Source organism: Leuciscus leuciscus (assembly GCF_965113295.1).
Source record: "Leuciscus leuciscus genome assembly, chromosome: 7".
In the NCBI taxonomy this organism is placed as follows: Eukaryota; Metazoa; Chordata; class Actinopteri; order Cypriniformes; family Leuciscidae; genus Leuciscus; species Leuciscus leuciscus.
The window spans coordinates 37,771,817-37,789,090 of record NC_138731.1 but is presented as its reverse complement, the minus strand read 5'-3'; the positions used below and the strand labels follow the sequence as shown (position 1 = coordinate 37,789,090).

Sequence of the window (17,274 nt, the reverse complement as noted above, 5' to 3'; positions counted from 1 at the left end):
AGCCCAGCCCAAGTAACACAAAAGAAACGTAACACATTACTTTCCATGAAAAGTAACTAATGAAATTATTTACTCTTTTTTAATGTACTAACACAATATGTAAAGCATTACTTTTTTAGAGTAACTTTCCCTAACACTGCTGTCCAACACAATCTAATGGCAATTGTAACTATTTAGACTACTATGTTTGGACAATTTGGTAGCTAATTTTATATGAATTCATACAAACTCATTCATAAATTACGCCCTATTGACAGGTATGTTATGAATTCATAGGAAAGCGCCACCTCGTAATATAGTTACATTTTCCAGTGAGATCAGGTTGGGCTGTCTTACACTTGAAATGACATAAATCATCCTTATTCTGTTATATGATGCCACCTGATGCCACCAAATCCAAATTTGTTTAATCACAAATGTTTGGAGAAGGACCTAATGCCTTTTGGGAAACAAAACTCCAGCAAGTAAGCTTGCAAACTGTTAACCTGTGTGCATAAATGCCTATGCAGCCAATAAGTTTATACATAATGCATTGTGCATTTAAAGCAATATAATATTTTTAAGACAGCAATATTTATTTATTTGCTTTATTGAGATAGGATAGTGTAGTAGAGGACTGACAGAAAGCAAAGTGAGGGAAATGTGATCAGGAAAGGACCATGAGCTGGGACTCGAACTCAGGCCCAAAGCACAACCAACCTACGTCAGAGTGATGCCCACGAAGCTATCGGCTCTGACAAGACAGCAATATTTAATTTTTTATTTTTTTATTTCAGAGGTTAAATTTTAATGCACTGTTACATGAAAGCAATTGAATGGAACCTCAATGTTTTGATCATTAGTTCTCAACTGTTTTTCTTCAGGACTTTATATTGACATCAAGCTCAATACAGTTTATCATATAAAAGTAAACAAAATTCAAAAGTCCAAAAATATGAAAAATGATTAACATTAAACAGACAAATTGACAAGCTTTGTTATCCTAAATGCACAATGTTTGGTAGCATTTCACTTTTGCATTTATTCCTTCATGTCTGCAGAACAGACCTCTAATTCTGACTCTGACTCTTTTTGGGTCATTCCCCACCAGTTAAAACCACTGTTCTGCACTTTGTTATAAATGATTGCTGAATCTGACAGCAGACTTTCTTGTTTATGCCCTGCAGCCCAACTGTCCATTTTGACTAATGTTGCTACAAGTCAGCCTGGATGCCAGCCGAATTTAGCCCTGCCCACAACATTTGAGGTCGGGAAGTTCGGTCTGCACTTGATCCGTTGTGGAGCAAATGCTCGAACCAGAGCTGTTCGGACCAATCAAATTGTCAGGGCGGGCTTTATACGATGATAGACAGATGATCAACAGTGACGTGATCATCCACGTCACCAAAGAGCGCTTGGGTTGAATTCGTTTACAACAAAGATGACTGCCGCTGGAAAACTGAGATGTCTAGATTCCACCATCGCCTCTGTTATAGAACATATCGACAGTGCATTCATTTTAAAAGAGGAACAGAGAACCGCGATCAAGGCATTTGTCGATCGGAAAGATTAATGAAGAACATACGTAACTTACTTTCCTGGTTCGGTTGAAAAACGCCCCTTAATCACATCCCAATGGAGCAGTATTATTCTGACTAGAATTTGAGTATGACGACGTCAGGCTAACAAGTCGATGCAGACGTCCCGCAGAGTGAAATGTGGAACTCCATCCTCAGAGGCAGGAGCGCAGTCTAAGTGACTTATATCTAACTTAAATATAATGACAAACAGAGCCTTTGTCCCAAACTGAAAACAAATGAAAGGCATTTGCATCGGCAGAAGATAATGATATATATCCATCCGGTCTTGGCTCTCTCTAGAGGGCAACTCCAAAAGAGTACTGCTGAAAACATTAATTAGGATTTTCACATAAGCGCTTATAGTAAGCAATCTGGTGACCTGAAATAACGCTCTGACAATTTTTAATTGCGTAGAAGTGCAGTAACTGATTCCAGCCATTTTGCAGGCCCTCTCAATGGGAATGCTAACTGATAGCTTTCTCCAGTATTAGAAGAGTCTATAGATGAGTGTGATATCTCAGGACATCAATTTAAATGATATCTATCAGATAGTAGGATTACAGCACCTTTTATACTTATTGCATTCTCTCTCTTGTATTTTGCCTTTTACAGTCTTTTTTGTCAAGGTCTTGTGTACTGCTTTTTTAACCTTGCAAAAGATTTAAGACTTCCATTTAACATGTGAAATGAGCCTCTTTGCTATCAATTATGAATTTGGCACAGAAAGTTCTTACCAGTGCAAAACCCATTGACCAAAACGTCTAGCTTCAAAGTGCCAGCAAGCCGTGGAGCCTGCCAGGTTTCATAATGGTTCCGTTCAGTCACTGAAACACAGATGATGGCAGAGCATAATTTGTATTTGTTTTTATAAAATATGTTTAGAATTTTGCAGATTCTTTGATTTCAGGGTGGGAAGGGCAAATCGCCTGTACTTACGGTAGTTTTCACTGGCAAGTCTTTACACAATACATTATACTGTACTTCAACTAGATGTTCTATCTCAGTAGATAAATCCATTTATCATGCAGTGAGCATTAGGTGTTCATTTAATTTCAAAAATCTTTAGTAATTAATGACTTTATTGAATGTTGTTGAAATAATAGTTACGTTCTCGAGAAGATACATGCCAAGAAGAAGAACAACCCTGCAATTTTAACTCTTATAATCTGCAATCAGTGTCTCTGTAGACAGACAATAGATGCCAGTCCTCTGCGCAAAAGGTCTACAGAAACATGACATAACCAAAGTAATTGAATGTGAACTCAGTAATTCAGTCAGGACCACATCGCCAAGTATATACATTATTACAATTATAGCATACATTTAGTGTTGGCGGTATGGTTCTGTTCTGCATGGGCAAAACTCCCACGCCTGTCCATGCAGCTATGCCTGGACAGAGCGGGGAGGGCAGCAAGTCAAATCCCCCTGGGGTACAGAACAGAACCAGTATATGCATACATAATTGCAATTCTCAATTATATGTGTTGTGAAAATACAAATACATGATAGAAAAGCTTGCAATGTATTGAACTGTATGGGAAAAACAAAATAGTCTGAATGATTAAAGTTTTGGTTGGGTGGAGTTGGGGTTGGAGGTGGGAGTTTAAATGCGAGCAGCGATGCTATGGAGGAAATGCTGAAGGAATGGGAGTGTATATGTGCCGCTGTGATAGATGTCGACACTGGATTGGAACATGTCAGGAACAGCTGGCTATCAGCTGATTCGAGCTTGGCTGATGTGGTCTGCCTGAACTAACGCGATGCTTAATTTATTTCCTCAATTAAAAAAGTTTTACACAAACTTTTTTTTTTTATTGCTTTTGAATATCACATTGACTCAAAAGAGTTGAAGACTCTAGTTGTATCAGCCAAATAAAAGCTGGTTTATTTTAAATCAAATGACCAGAATGCTCCCCAAGGATACTAAAACCACCTGCATTTTGGGGACTATAATTAAAATGCTAAATAAACATATTAAGTAAAGTGTTTATGTAAATCTAAAATGTTTTATGTGAAAGTTTAGGGTTTGGGGATAAAAAAAAAACTTAATTAACTTAGTGTACAAAACAATATAAATCAATGGAGAGAGCCTAACATAACAGAAAAAATGTGGACTCTGCAGCACTGCAAATCTCTGATTCTAAACACACCAGTCTCACTGATAACGACTTGTTTTATATATTGCAAGTAGTCCACGTTCAACATATTGTCATGCATTAATCACACAATTAACTGTGAGTGCTTCAGCTCCCACACAGAGAGTCATATTTTTAATACTGTGGTAGACCAATGAAAGGAGAAAAAAAAAATCTATCAGCAGTAAAAGGTTACAGCAACAAAACTGCTGGACTGGATATCAGATGTGAATAGTAGGATCATATGGCCATAAGGCAAAGTCTAGAGCATTACATTATATGCTGCATCAGCTGGGAAACATCCAAACATTAATGAGCATTTAATCAATAACCTGTTTGAGAAAGTCATTATAATACCATTAACCTTTTGCTATTTAAATTCTATGCCATCCTTGAGATAAAATGAACGAGAATATGCCAATAGGTCATCATCTTGCTGCATAGTTTAGATAAAAGCCCCCCCCAAAAAATACAATAGTTAAACAACTCTAGGAGTGTACAGAAATTTCAAGGGTTGTACATAAAACACATATTACGTAAATTGGGAATTGAAAATGCTGTTCCATATTGACTTCAAATTTACTAGATGTCAAAATATGTCAGATCAAGCATAAATGTCCAGTACAGCAAAACTAAACAAGATTTTATAAAAAACAGATGTAGAATGAATGTGAGAGTCTTATAGGGCCTCTGATATCCAGTCTGCAAAGATGGAGAGGTCTGTCTGATTCTTGTCGAATTACTAACTTCATCTCCAGTTTTATAAATTGGGTGACAACAAAATGATAGAAAAGATGAGAACGGTGACATTATTAAGTTGACTGGTAAACAAAATTCTTAACCTTGACAGAATGTCACAAGTGATGGAGAGATTCACTCACAATGCATGGGGTTCAAGTTAAATTTTTTTTTTTTCACCCGAAATTGAATTCAGTCTTCATTTATTATCCGCATCCAACTCTTCACACTTTGTAGTCTGATAGAGAAGCAGTTAACTGTGCTAATAACTTATTGCCTTCAATGCAATTCCCTTCATTTTTTATAGGCTTGACAAACTTTATCCTAGAAATGACAATAATCTAAGTGTTTGATGGGAGTGATATTATTATCAAGGTGAGCCTGGTACGTGATGAGATAAAAAAATAGAGAAAAGGCCATGACAGATTCTGATAAGAAGCCCCTTAAAAGGAAAGAGCACCTATCAACACCTTTAAGCTAAAAGGAAGACCTTAATACCTTGATTTCAACTTCAAAAAAACAGGCTTTAGCACCAAAACTAGGATTAATCCCCTCCTGGATGTATTTAGATAAAAGACCTTTTGGATTCCAGTTCAATTGCCTTCTGTAATTGGGTCATAAAAAAATGAATTCAGTTCAGCTTCTCCAATAAAATCTGTGGGAAAATATATTTATTAACATCTTGACATTATTACTAATCATAAAAGACAACTTACGATACAGAAAGATAAGATGCTACAGAAAGGTGTTTATCTCGTTACATAGTTGAACAATGTTTTACATGCTTTATAAGTCTTGGTTGTAGCAAATAAAGTTTAAGTAGTACTTGGAGTAAACACACTTATAGTTGACAAGATAACTTACAGTGTTTTGTGAATACGAATTATGAATGAACGTGCCATTGTTTGTTTCACAGTCCTTAAATTCATCATTTTCAGTGAAGTGAAAGTAATATGTATACATGTATCAAACAATCTGTAACAGACAAAGCAATAGTGACACTGCGTCAAACTCTGTTTTGCTCAAAAAACTAATCCCGCAGAAAATGAAGCGAACAAATGAACAGGTGTGATTTGGAAATTCATTTGAAATTACCTTCATTAATGCTTTCTTAATGTTAGGATCACAAGGAAGGCAATGCAAGGACTGTTTTTCCACAACTTGCCACTGCAAAATGTCTTGCAATCTTCAGAGGCATCTTTATTGTTTTGTTGCTGGAGTAATCCTGTGTGCTCTCCCGTATTTACTACATGGCATGCAAGAATCGGTGGGTGGAACTAAAGAGACACTGATGTAGAAGTAGACACTGATATTCTTCTGAAGAGGAGGTCTTTCGTCGCACTGACGTCATACTGAGACACAATCCGAAACGAGTCGCTAAGGAGCTTGGTTTCAATAAAAGCTGTTTTTGGACTAACAAGGAAGTTTTGAGTTCTGAAACTTACAGGATATTTTAACTTACAGGATATAGTACAACTACCTCATATATATATATATATATATATATATATATATATATATATATATATATATATATATATATATATATATATATAAGTGGCATCTGTGGCCTCTAAGTGGCATCTGAAATTTTCTTCTAGAATGATAATTTTTATCAAAATTGTATTTAAGTTCAGTAATTTCACTTAAATGGCAATGAAGATTACCTATTAATGGTCATTTAAGTAAAATTACTGAACTTAAATAAATACGAGCTTGATAAAAATGATCATTCTAGAAGAAAATTTCAGATGGCACTTCATATAGGCCTACTGTGTATATATATATATATATATATATATATATATACACATATATATATAATGTGAAGGAACAAAGGAAACTTTTTTTCTCAATTCATGACCCCTTTAATATACAGTGAGGAAAATAAGTATTTGAACACCCTGCTATTTTGCAAGTTCTCCCACTTGGAAATCATGGCGGGGTCTGAAATTGTCATCGTAGGTGCATGTCCACTGTGAGAGACATAATCTAAATAAAAAAAATCCAGAAATCACAATATATAATTTTTTAACTATTTATTTGTATGATACAGCTGCAAATAAGTATTTGAACACCTGTCTATCAGCTAGAATTCTGACCCTCAAAGACCTGTTAGTCTGCCTTTAAAATGTCCACCTCCACTCCATTTATTATCCTAAATTAGATGCACCTGTTTGAGGTCGTTAGCTGCATAAAGACACCTGTCACCCCATACAATCAGTAAGAATCCAACTACTAACATGGCCAAGACCAAAGAGCTGTCCAAAGACACTAGAGACAAAATTGTACACCTCCACAAGGCTGGAAAGGGCTACGGGGAAATTGCCAAGCAGCTTGGTGAAAAAAGGTCCACTGTTGGAGCAATCATTAGAAAATGGAAGAAGCTAAACATGACTGTCAATCTCCCTCGGACTGGGGCTCCATGCAAGATCTCACCTCGTGGGGTCTCAATGATCCTAAGAAAGGTGAGAAATCAGCCCAGAACTACACGGGAGGAGCTGGTCAATGACCTGAAAAGAGCTGGGACCACCGTTTCCAAGGTTACTGTTGGTAAAACACTAAGACGTCATGGTTTGAAATCATGCATGGCACGGAAGGTTCCCCTGCTTAAACCACCACATGTCAAGGCCTGTCTTAAGTTTGCCAATGACCATTTGGATGATCCAGAGGAGTCATGGGAGAAAGTCATGTGGTCAGATGAGACCAAAATAGAACTTTTTGGTCATAATTCCACTAACCGTGTTTGGGGGAAGAAGAATGATGAGTACCATCCCAAGAACACCATCCCTACTGTGAAGCATGGGGGTGGTAGCATCATGCTTTGGGGGTGTTTTTCTGCACATGGGACAGGGCGACTGCACTGTATTAAGGAGAGGATGACCGGGGCCATGTATTGCGAGATTTTGGGGAACAACCTCCTTCCCTCAGTTAGAGCATTGAAGATGGGTTGAGGCTGGGTCTTCCAACATGACAATGACCCGAAGCACACAGCCAGGATAACGAAGGAGTGGCTCTGTAAGAAGCATACCAAGGTTCTGGCGTGGCCTAGCCAGTCTCCAGACCTAAACCCAATAAAGAATCTTTGGAGGGAGCTCAAACTCCATGTTTCTCAGCGACAGCCCAGAAACCTGACTGATCTAGAGAAGATCTGTGTGGAGGAGTGGGCCAAAATCCTGCAGTGTGTGCAAACCTGGTGAAAAACTACAGGAAACGTTTGACCTCTGTAATTGCAAACAAAGACTACTGTACCAAATATTAACATTGATTTTCTCAGGTGTTCAAATACTTATTTGCAGCTGTATCATACAAATAAATAGTTAAAAAATCATACATTGTGATTTCTGGATTTTTTTTTTTAGATTATGTCTCTCACAGTGGACATGCACCTACGATGACAATTTCAGACCCCTCCATGATTTCTAAGTGGGAGAACTTGCAAAATAGCAGGGTGTTCAAATACTTATTTTCCTCACTGTATATATATATATATATATATATATATATATATATAGGGTTGTAACACAAAATTGACAAATTCGGTAACACTTTACAATAAGGTTCATTAGTTAACATTAGTATACTAACTAACATGAACTAACAATGAGCAATACATTTGTTACAGTATTTATTCATCTAAAAAAACAAAACGTAAAAAAAACAAAAACAATTACAGTGTTTCAGACACCTGATAAATTTAAATAATTAAAGAAAAATAGCAAACCAATATAGTCAAAGCATTTCATTTCATTATGGAAGAGCACAGTGGCCCATAACCTCATTCGGAAAGGCATGAATATTGATTTAAAAATTAACTGCAGACAACCAAATAAATTTGTTTTGCAGATTAATTCATTAGACAAGCACATATCAATAAACGTATTCAAAATTGGTGAGTCATAGCCAATATGACTAAATGAAATGGTGTGATCATCTATCCAACATGTCTCCTCAAATAAAGTTGTCACAATATGTTCTGTCTTGTATGCACCTGTTCTTGTTAGTCCCTGATTAGTTCATCTTCCTCCACCTGTGTCTAGTTAACTCGTTTATTCTGTATTCTCCCTGTTCAGTTCAGTCCCTTGTCGGTTATTGTGTGTGTATGTCATTAGCCGTTTCCATTACCCTTCAAATTGCGCAAATTGAAATTGCGAATTGAAAATACGCTTAATGGAAACACGTAATTTTCGCAAAAACTCCCATTTATCGCAAAAAAGTGTTTACGCTCGCATGAGGTGGTTTTTCAGGCAATTCGAAAAAGAAATATTTCGCAAAACTGCAATGGAAACAGTTTGCGCATTTATAGGTCACCTGACGTAGCCTAGATGACGCGGTGTGTTTGGACAGAATACGAGACAGAGTTCTATTAAATTCATAAGACAAAATAATTACAGGAATAATGGATTCTAAACCTCAAATAAATGCCACAATCAAGATATAGATTGATATACAATACAATTGATATCTGTGGTGTTGTTGCTATGGTGTTCTAGGTTGACGCAATGTTGATGATGTCACGAGAGTGGCGACGAGGAAGCGCCAGTGAGTTGTTATGTATGTTTAACGTTGCCTAAAGAAAGTAAAGTAAACACGTTCATACAGTTCGAATCCAGAGTCATTATTTAAAAGACACGACATGGTGTCAGAAGTGCTGTAGTTTGACGTGTTACCTGATTTAGCTTTGCTCGCGAGGCCCGGATACGTGGGAGGAACGGGCGAGCTGAAATGGATGGCGGAGATAATGCGGTCGCTGCACCGAGAGCAGCGGGACCGAGCGCTACATTCAGCATACGGCCGCCCGAGCCGTTCGACTTCTCTAAACCACAAGAATGGGCAAAATGGATCCGGAGGTTTGAACGGTTCCGATTGGCGAGCAACTTGCAAGAAAACTCGGATGAAAATCAGGTGAATACTTTCATTTACTGCATGGGAGATGAGGCGGATGATATTCTCCGTGGGTTACCACTGGCAGACGCAGACAAAACAAAGTATGACGCAGTGAAAGCAGGTTTTGAGGCACATTTCGTTGGGAGAAGAAATGTAATTTACGAACGGGCACGTTTCAATATGCGTAAACAGGATGAAAATGAGACTGTTGATTCATTTGTGACAGCTTTGTATGCTCTGGCTGAACATTGTAATTATTTAGCATTACATGACGAGCTTATTCGGGACCGGCTCGTCGTGGGGTTGGCGGACAAACGGCTTTCTGAGCGTATGCAGCTGGATCATGAGCTGACCTTGGAAAAAGCAATCGCAATGGCGCGGCAAAGTGAGGAGGTGAAACGACAGCAAGCTGCGCTGAGAAGTGTGACAGACACTGTGGCTACAGATGCGGGCTCTGTCGACAGAGTGTACAAAGGAAAGTATAACGTGGGGAGACCCCAAAAAGGAAATGGTCCTAAACAAAAATCACATATAGCACACTCCAGTAAGATGAATAGCAACCAGTGCCATAAGTGTGGTAGCTCCCCAGCACACGCAAAGCGTGACTGTCCAGCAAATGACGTAAAATGTCACTCCTGTGGGAAAAAAGGCCACTACAAGCGGGTGTGCACATCATCTAAAACTGTGCGTGAAGTGTGCGAGGGGGACCCTATATTTCTTGGCAGCATCACAGGTACTGGTGAACCATGGATGGTGGACTTAGACATTAGACACAAACGTGTGCCGTTTAAGATTGATACCGGCGCCGATGTCACTGTCATTCCAGTAGAGGTGTTTGAGGAGATTTTTAATAAAGACCTACCTACCCTCAAGGATGCAACAAGGCCATTGCTTGGTCCAGGGCAAGTTCCCTTAGATGTTGTTGGAGTTACTAGTCTGCTGTTGAAGAGAGGTGAAAAACAGTCTGAGGAAGATGTGTACATAATCAGAAATCTGCACACTGCACTTCTGGGCAGACCGGCTATTGCAAAGCTCGAGCTTGTGGCACGATTAGATAACATTGATATGGAAATATTAAAGGCACATCATCCAAAATTGTGCAGCGGTCTGGGAGAAGTACGACAGCCATATGTTATCAGGCTCAAACCGGGGGCTTCTCCATTCTCTCTTAAAACCCCAAGACGTATCCCGTTACCTTTAATGAATAAAGTTAAAGAAGAGCTGGGCCGTATGGAGACATTGGGGGTAATCAGCAGGGTGGAGGAACCAACAGACTGGTGTGCCGGCATGGTGGTGGTCCCAAAGAAGTCAGGTGCTGTTCGGATATGCGTAGACCTCTCCAAGTTAAATGAGTCAGTTCGCCGGGAAAAATACATCCTGCCATCAGTAGAACAGACGTTAGGAATGCTTGCTGGAGCGCAGATCTTCAGTAAGTTAGATGCCAATATGGGATTCTGGCAGATACCATTGTCAGAGGATTCTGCGCGCTACACAACGTTCATAACCCCATTTGGCCGTTACTTCTTCAAACGGCTTCCTTTCGGAATATCATCTGCGCCAGAACACTTCCAGAATAGAATGGCTACAGAGGTCACTGAAGGACTGGAAGGCACGGTGTGTCATATTGAAGATGTTCTGGTGTGGGGGAGAACAAGGGAGGAACATGACACCCGTTTGCATGCAGTACTGAGGAAAATGCAAAAGGCAGGCATGACCCTTAATGTCGAGAAGTGTGAGTTGTCAAAGCGGACAGTACACTTTTTAGGGCACATTATTTCTGCCGATGGCATTAGCCCAGACCCAATGAAAACAGCAGCCATCAGGGACATGACGGAGCCCTCAAATGTGAGTGAATTGCGGAGCTTCCTGGGGATGGTAAATCAGCTTGGGAAGTTTATTCCCCAACTGGCGGATAAAGACAAAGCTCTACGTGACCTGCTGTCGAAAAAGAACTGCTGGATTTGGGGCATTGAACAAGCCAATGCGTTCCAGGCTCTGAAAGACGTATTGTCGTCCCCCCCTGTTCTTGCTATCTATGACGCGAATAGAGACTGTAAAGTGTCAGTGGATGCTTCGTCCTACGGACTGGGAGCCGTCCTACTGCAGAGGTGGCCAGAAGGTTGGAAGCCAATAGCTTATGCGTCAAGATCTCTTACTCAGACTGAGCAGAGATATGCGCAAGTGGAGAAAGAAGCCTTGGGGCTCACATGGGCATGCGAAAGATTCAAGGACTTTCTCATTGGCAAACATTTCGCATTGGAAACTGTCCACAAGCCATTACTGAGTCTCTTAGGATCACAAGTTCTGGATGCTCTCCCTCCTCGTATCCAGAGGTTCAAAATGCGACTGATGCGTTACTCCTACTCCATTATTCACGTGCCAGGAAAGGATTTGTGGGTAGCTGACACTCTATCACGTGCTCCGGTAAAGCAGTGTGAGCTTCATGAAGAGAGAGAGTTTTGGGAGGACACTAACATTTATGTTGACTCTATCATGGGGAATTTGCCAGCAAGCACAACCTACCTGGGACAGCTGAGAGAAGACTTAAAGAATGACAATGTATGTTCCAGTGTGATGAAACTGTGTGTTGAAGGGTGGACAGAGCACAGCCGGAGAGATCCAATACTGAAGCGTTACTGGGCAGAACGGGCTCTCTTAACTGTGCAGGACGACCTGTTGCTGAGAGGCACAAGGCTGGTCATTCCAGCCGCCATGAGAAATGGTGTCCTTAGCAAGTTGCATGAGGGGCACTTAGGACTTGTAAAATGCAGAGAGCGGGCAAGACAATCAGTATGGTGGCCAGGGTTAAGTAATCAGCTGAAGGAAATGGTGCTCAACTGCAGGACATGCCTCAAGGAGAGAATAAACCCAAAAGAACCACTCATGCCCACTCAGTTTCCAGACAGACCCTGGCAAAGGTTAGGGGCTGATTTATTCATGCTGGGAACTAAAACGTACCTGCTTGTGGTGGATTACTATTCCAGGTATGTGGAGATTGCTCAGTTATCACCCAGCAGGTCTACTGACGTCATTGTCCACATGAAGTCCATATTCGCACGGCATGGAGTTCCAGAGACGCTAATTACAGACAACGGGCCACAATTCTCTGGGCACTCATTTGCATCCTTTGCTGCTTCGTATGGATTTGTCCACGTTACTAGCAGCCCAAAGTTTCCCCAGAGCAATGGAGAGGCTGAACGTGCGGTCAAGACAATAAAAGCTCTTTTCAAGAAAGCTAATGACCCTTACCTTGCTCTCCTAGCGTATCGTGCTACTCCCTTGCAGAATGGGTACAGCCCAGCTCAGCTTCTTATGGGAAGAAGGCTGCGAACAACTGTGCCCACACTCTCATCATTGCTAGATCCAGCACTCCCTGATATGGATGCAATTTTCAGAAAAGAGAAGGGAAGAAAGAGTGCAGATGCAGAGCGCTTCAATAAACATCACAGAGCTAGAAAACTCAGCACACTAAAGCCAGGAGAAGAAGTCTGGGTGTCTGATGCTAAAGAATCAGGAACGATTGTTGCCAGTCACTTTGCTCCACGGTCTTACCTTGTGAATACGCAGCATGGGACTGTGAGACGTAATCGCCACCATCTGGTATCTATGCAAGCGTCAGCTAAGGATGATAAAAGTGATACACAAGATCAGTCCTCAGATACATTCACTGAGTCGCACCCTGTCACTCAGGAATCAGAGGAGCAGGACATTCCTGATTTGGTGTCTACACCTAGGACTAGGTGTGGGAGACGGGTCGTGAAACCTGCAAGGTTGAACCTGTAAACAAGTGTGTGGTTTACTATTGCATTATAGTTACAAATTCATTGCCACTTAATGTACATACTAGAAAAAAAAGATTGTTCTAAATATGAAGACAAATGTTATAATTACTTGGTTTGTTTAAGTATTAGATAGGAGCAGACCTTCCAGCAAAAGAGGCAGAATAATCCTCTAAGGTCTGTTGAGACAAAGGTAGTCTACCCTTTGATCTCTAGAAAGGGGAGATGTGGTGTTGTTGCTATGGTGTTCTAGGTTGACGCAATGTTGATGATGTCACGAGAGTGGCGACGAGGAAGCGCCAGTGAGTTGTTATGTATGTTTAACGTTGCCTAAAGAAAGTAAAGTAAACACGTTCATACAGTTCGAATCCAGAGTCATTATTTAAAAGACACGACAATATCGAAGCAGATATGAGGGAGAAACACCCAGAAACACCTCATAGGCCTATGTGTCGCTCACAAGTATAAGGGTCGTTTCTTACCATTAATGCTTGGAAAACACACATACATCTCCTTCGATGAATAATGATGGCTAGTGCAGTGGCTGGGATTAGTAGGCTACATAAACCCATAGATATCCATATAAGGCTAGATGTCTTAAGGCGGAGTCTCGAACGGCATCACACCGGCGGCCATCTTGTCACAGGGAAGCTTTCTGGCGAGCTCTGTGGTATCTGAAGTAAGGTGAGTGATCAGCACGCAAACAAATCCAAGTATCTCGCTGAAATCTTGACGGATTTACAAACGGTTTGGTTTCTTACAAACTTTATTAACGTGGCTATAATTCTGGATGCTTGAACATGTTTAAATATATAATATTATATTTATTGATAAGTATGCAGTGTCATAACTACATCTCTGACGTTTATAACAAACCAAACGTTTGAAAATCGGTAGAAAATTTAGCAAGTTATGGTTATTTAAAAAGTACATGCACCATTAAAGGGGTGGTTCGGGATTTTTGACATCGGACCTCATTTTTAAGTCAGCCTGGTTGTTATTCATCAGTGGAGACATTTAAAAAAAAAAAATTAGTTTGATTTCTAACATTATTCTCTCAACGGACATATACATCGATAGTCTAGTGTTATAATGGATTTGCGTTTGGTGCACTGTGGAGTGGGTAAAACGGTTTTTAATGGCTGGCTAACACATATACCATTGACTCGCGCTAGCCTATCATCGGCTAACTATCCAAATATAAGGACTGGATAATTAAAAAAAAAAAATGTCTCCACTGATGAATAACAACCAGGCTGACTTAAAAATGAGGTCCGATGTCAAAAATCCCGAACCACCCCTTTAACACAATGTTACGAGTGAGCGAGCTCCCTGTGGCAAGATGGCCGCCGTGTGCGGACGTCGACCTCCATTGGCCAGCAGCGCGGACGAGACATCTATCCTTTATTATATGATATCTATGCATAAACCTACCCAGAGCCAACGTCCGTTGCCATGGTTTTTGGAATGACTTTACTTATCGCGAGAGGAAAAAATGAAGTTTTAGTCGCATAACATCGGTTAATGGAAACGCTGTCATTTCGCAATAGTTTTTTGTCGACATTTAGAAAAAAATCGCAAAAGTTTTGCACAAATCTGTAATCGAAACGCGCCTATGCTGTAACATTCTGTTCACCTGCTTGTTGGATTAAACCTTGTCTCCCATTCAAATCTACGTTCGTCTGCCAAGTCGTGACAATAGTCACAATCTAAAAATGGACTTTTTATTTAGTTGTGACATAGGCCTATGTCTGATTTAAGTCCTGCCTATACCCGATAATAGGCCTACAACAATAATTAGAACAGATAATATTTTCCTTGGAACAGATATATGGTACATTGTGACAGAATACTGCCATTTATATGATGCATCTTGAATATTTAAAATGTTTTTGTTTTTCTGAAAAATCATTTGTTCCCATATTTTGAAAATGAAATTTCAATAAAACAAAGGACCATTCAGGGTCATACCATTGTTAATTCAGGTAACATTAGTGAAAAATGAAATTGCAAGCCAAGCCAATTGCAAAACAGTCATATATGGCATCTAGAGCATCCATTCATATTGAACCAACTTAATCACATTTCTCTTGATCCTTTTACATGCTTTTAGAGAGTTACTTAGCGGCACCCTGTGCTGTTTGGTTTGAGACTGCAAAAGCACAGAGTGAGAATCTCATTATAGGGCCTGTCCGTTTTTTTTTGTTTTTTTTTTCAGGTATTAAATGAGGATTCTCTAGTCTGACAGCTCACAATGTATTTGTTCAGATTAATAGAAAATTATTCTCGAAGAAAAAAAATCTTTAGACTGTGTATCCTCTAATTGAGTTATAGGACACCGCATCACTCATCACAGAAGTCCACAACCTCGAAACAGCTAAGTAATAAGATGCTGAAGCTGCTCTCTGGTGATTATGACTGTGGCTGAACTGAACGCTACCTGAAGCCTTTAGAGGCAAAAAGGAAAAACATTCTCGGTGAAGCTTCAAAAGATGAAGGCGGCAAAAACAGTAATCAGTTGTAGTTGAAAATGGGTTATTCCTAGTGGATTGACAGAATACCATAAACAATTGACATGAATATGTTATATTAATTTTAATTGTATACACATTCATAACAGCTTAGACCAGATGGGATAGCCTTTGTTGCCCTTGTGCATCGATGATGAGCCTTGGGCGCCCAAAACCCAGTTGCTGGTTTGTCGCTCCTCGGACCACTGTTGGTAAATTCTCTCCACTGCTGACCAGGAGCAACCCACAAGCCTTGCTGTTTCAAAGACACTCTGACCCAGTCACCTTGACAAAACAATGTGGCCCTTGTCAAAATGGCTGAGATCTTTATTCCTGCCCAGTTCTCCTGCATCCAACTTGTTGATTACGAGAAATGATTGTTTGCATATCATCTAATCTAACCAGACCTTAATATGTATATGAATATATATATGAAGAGTTCAGATACAAAAGCCTCTAAGTGCCATCTGAAATTTTCTTCTAGAATGATCATTTTTATCAAGCTCGTATATTTAAGTTTAGTAATTTCCCTTAAATGACAATTAATAGGTAATTTTCATTGCCAGTTAAGTGAAATTACTGAACTTAAATATACAAGCTTGATAAAAATTAATATTCTAGAAGAAAATTTCAGATGGCACTTAGAGGCTTTTGCATCTGAACTCTTCATTATATCAGCTAACATTTGATACTATTTTTTGTCCATTAGAACATAATGTGCCATAAGGAAAATGTGTTCAATTCAAATCGATCTACTATCTAAAGGCAGTCTCACCTCTCTCCTTACAACTATTTCTCTTTCCAGAGTTTGACAGTTGTGTTTTGCAGATAATGAAGGCTTGGACTGAATGTTCCAGAACACTGGATTGCTTAACCTACGGAATCTTGGGCTTTTCTCCAACAACTGAAATAAGAGATAGCAGTGTCATAGAAACAGTAAATTTGTTCAAGGAAAATCTTCTTTGTAATTCTTTTGGCATAGTTTATTTGAACTCACAAGGATGGTTTTGTTCTGGCCTGCTGGAACTGCTTCCCGGCATTGACTTTTCAGTCAGGAGTTTGTGACCTTTCTGGACTTTCCCTTAAAGGCCCAGCACATATACTGGCAGAACGAGATGTCTGGTTTATGGGAAAAAAAAATGCTTATCTGTAAGATAAAGAGTTTCAGTTAAAGTGTGTAAATGGGCTTTTTTTGGTTTTGTGTCATGTCAAGAAAACCGTATTGAACTTGATCTTGCTGTGAATGCTAAAACTTCCAGTCACCTAATTGATCATAGCCTAAATGCACTAATTCTAAAAAATAACTGCACTGTAAAAAAAAAGTTGCTGCCTTATACTTTTAAGTACAATCAACTGTTTAAGTATTTCAACTTATATCACATTAAACTGACTTAGACAAATGAGTTGGAACTAAGTTGAAAATGGCTAACTAATTTTGATGAGTTAAAGCAATGTAAAAATATATGTTGTCATAACTTATTGACCATTTCATATTTTACAGTGTTTAGTGCAATGATGCAAAATAATAACACTGAAAAGCTAATCAGAGCAAACAAACTAAAACCTATGGCTGTTTGATGAAAAGATGTAAAATTACATCATTTTTATTTACTCACCCTCATGTCGTTCCAAACTGCTATGCACTAAAATAAGAGAATGAGGTTCA

The 17,274-nt window shown here is 39.5% G+C and overlaps 1 long non-coding RNA gene across 1 annotated transcript; it reads right to left on the bottom strand.

Annotated features, from left to right (window-relative positions):
- Positions 1-14,427: 14,427 nt before the first annotated feature.
- On the bottom strand, positions 14,428-16,738 carry LOC309503854. The gene is made up of 3 exons (XR_014207895.1): positions 16,606-16,738; positions 16,384-16,512; positions 14,428-15,893 (listed from the first exon to the last, which is right to left on the bottom strand). It is a non-coding gene; the product is annotated as an uncharacterized lncRNA (long non-coding RNA).
- Positions 16,739-17,274: the final 536 nt, after the last annotated feature.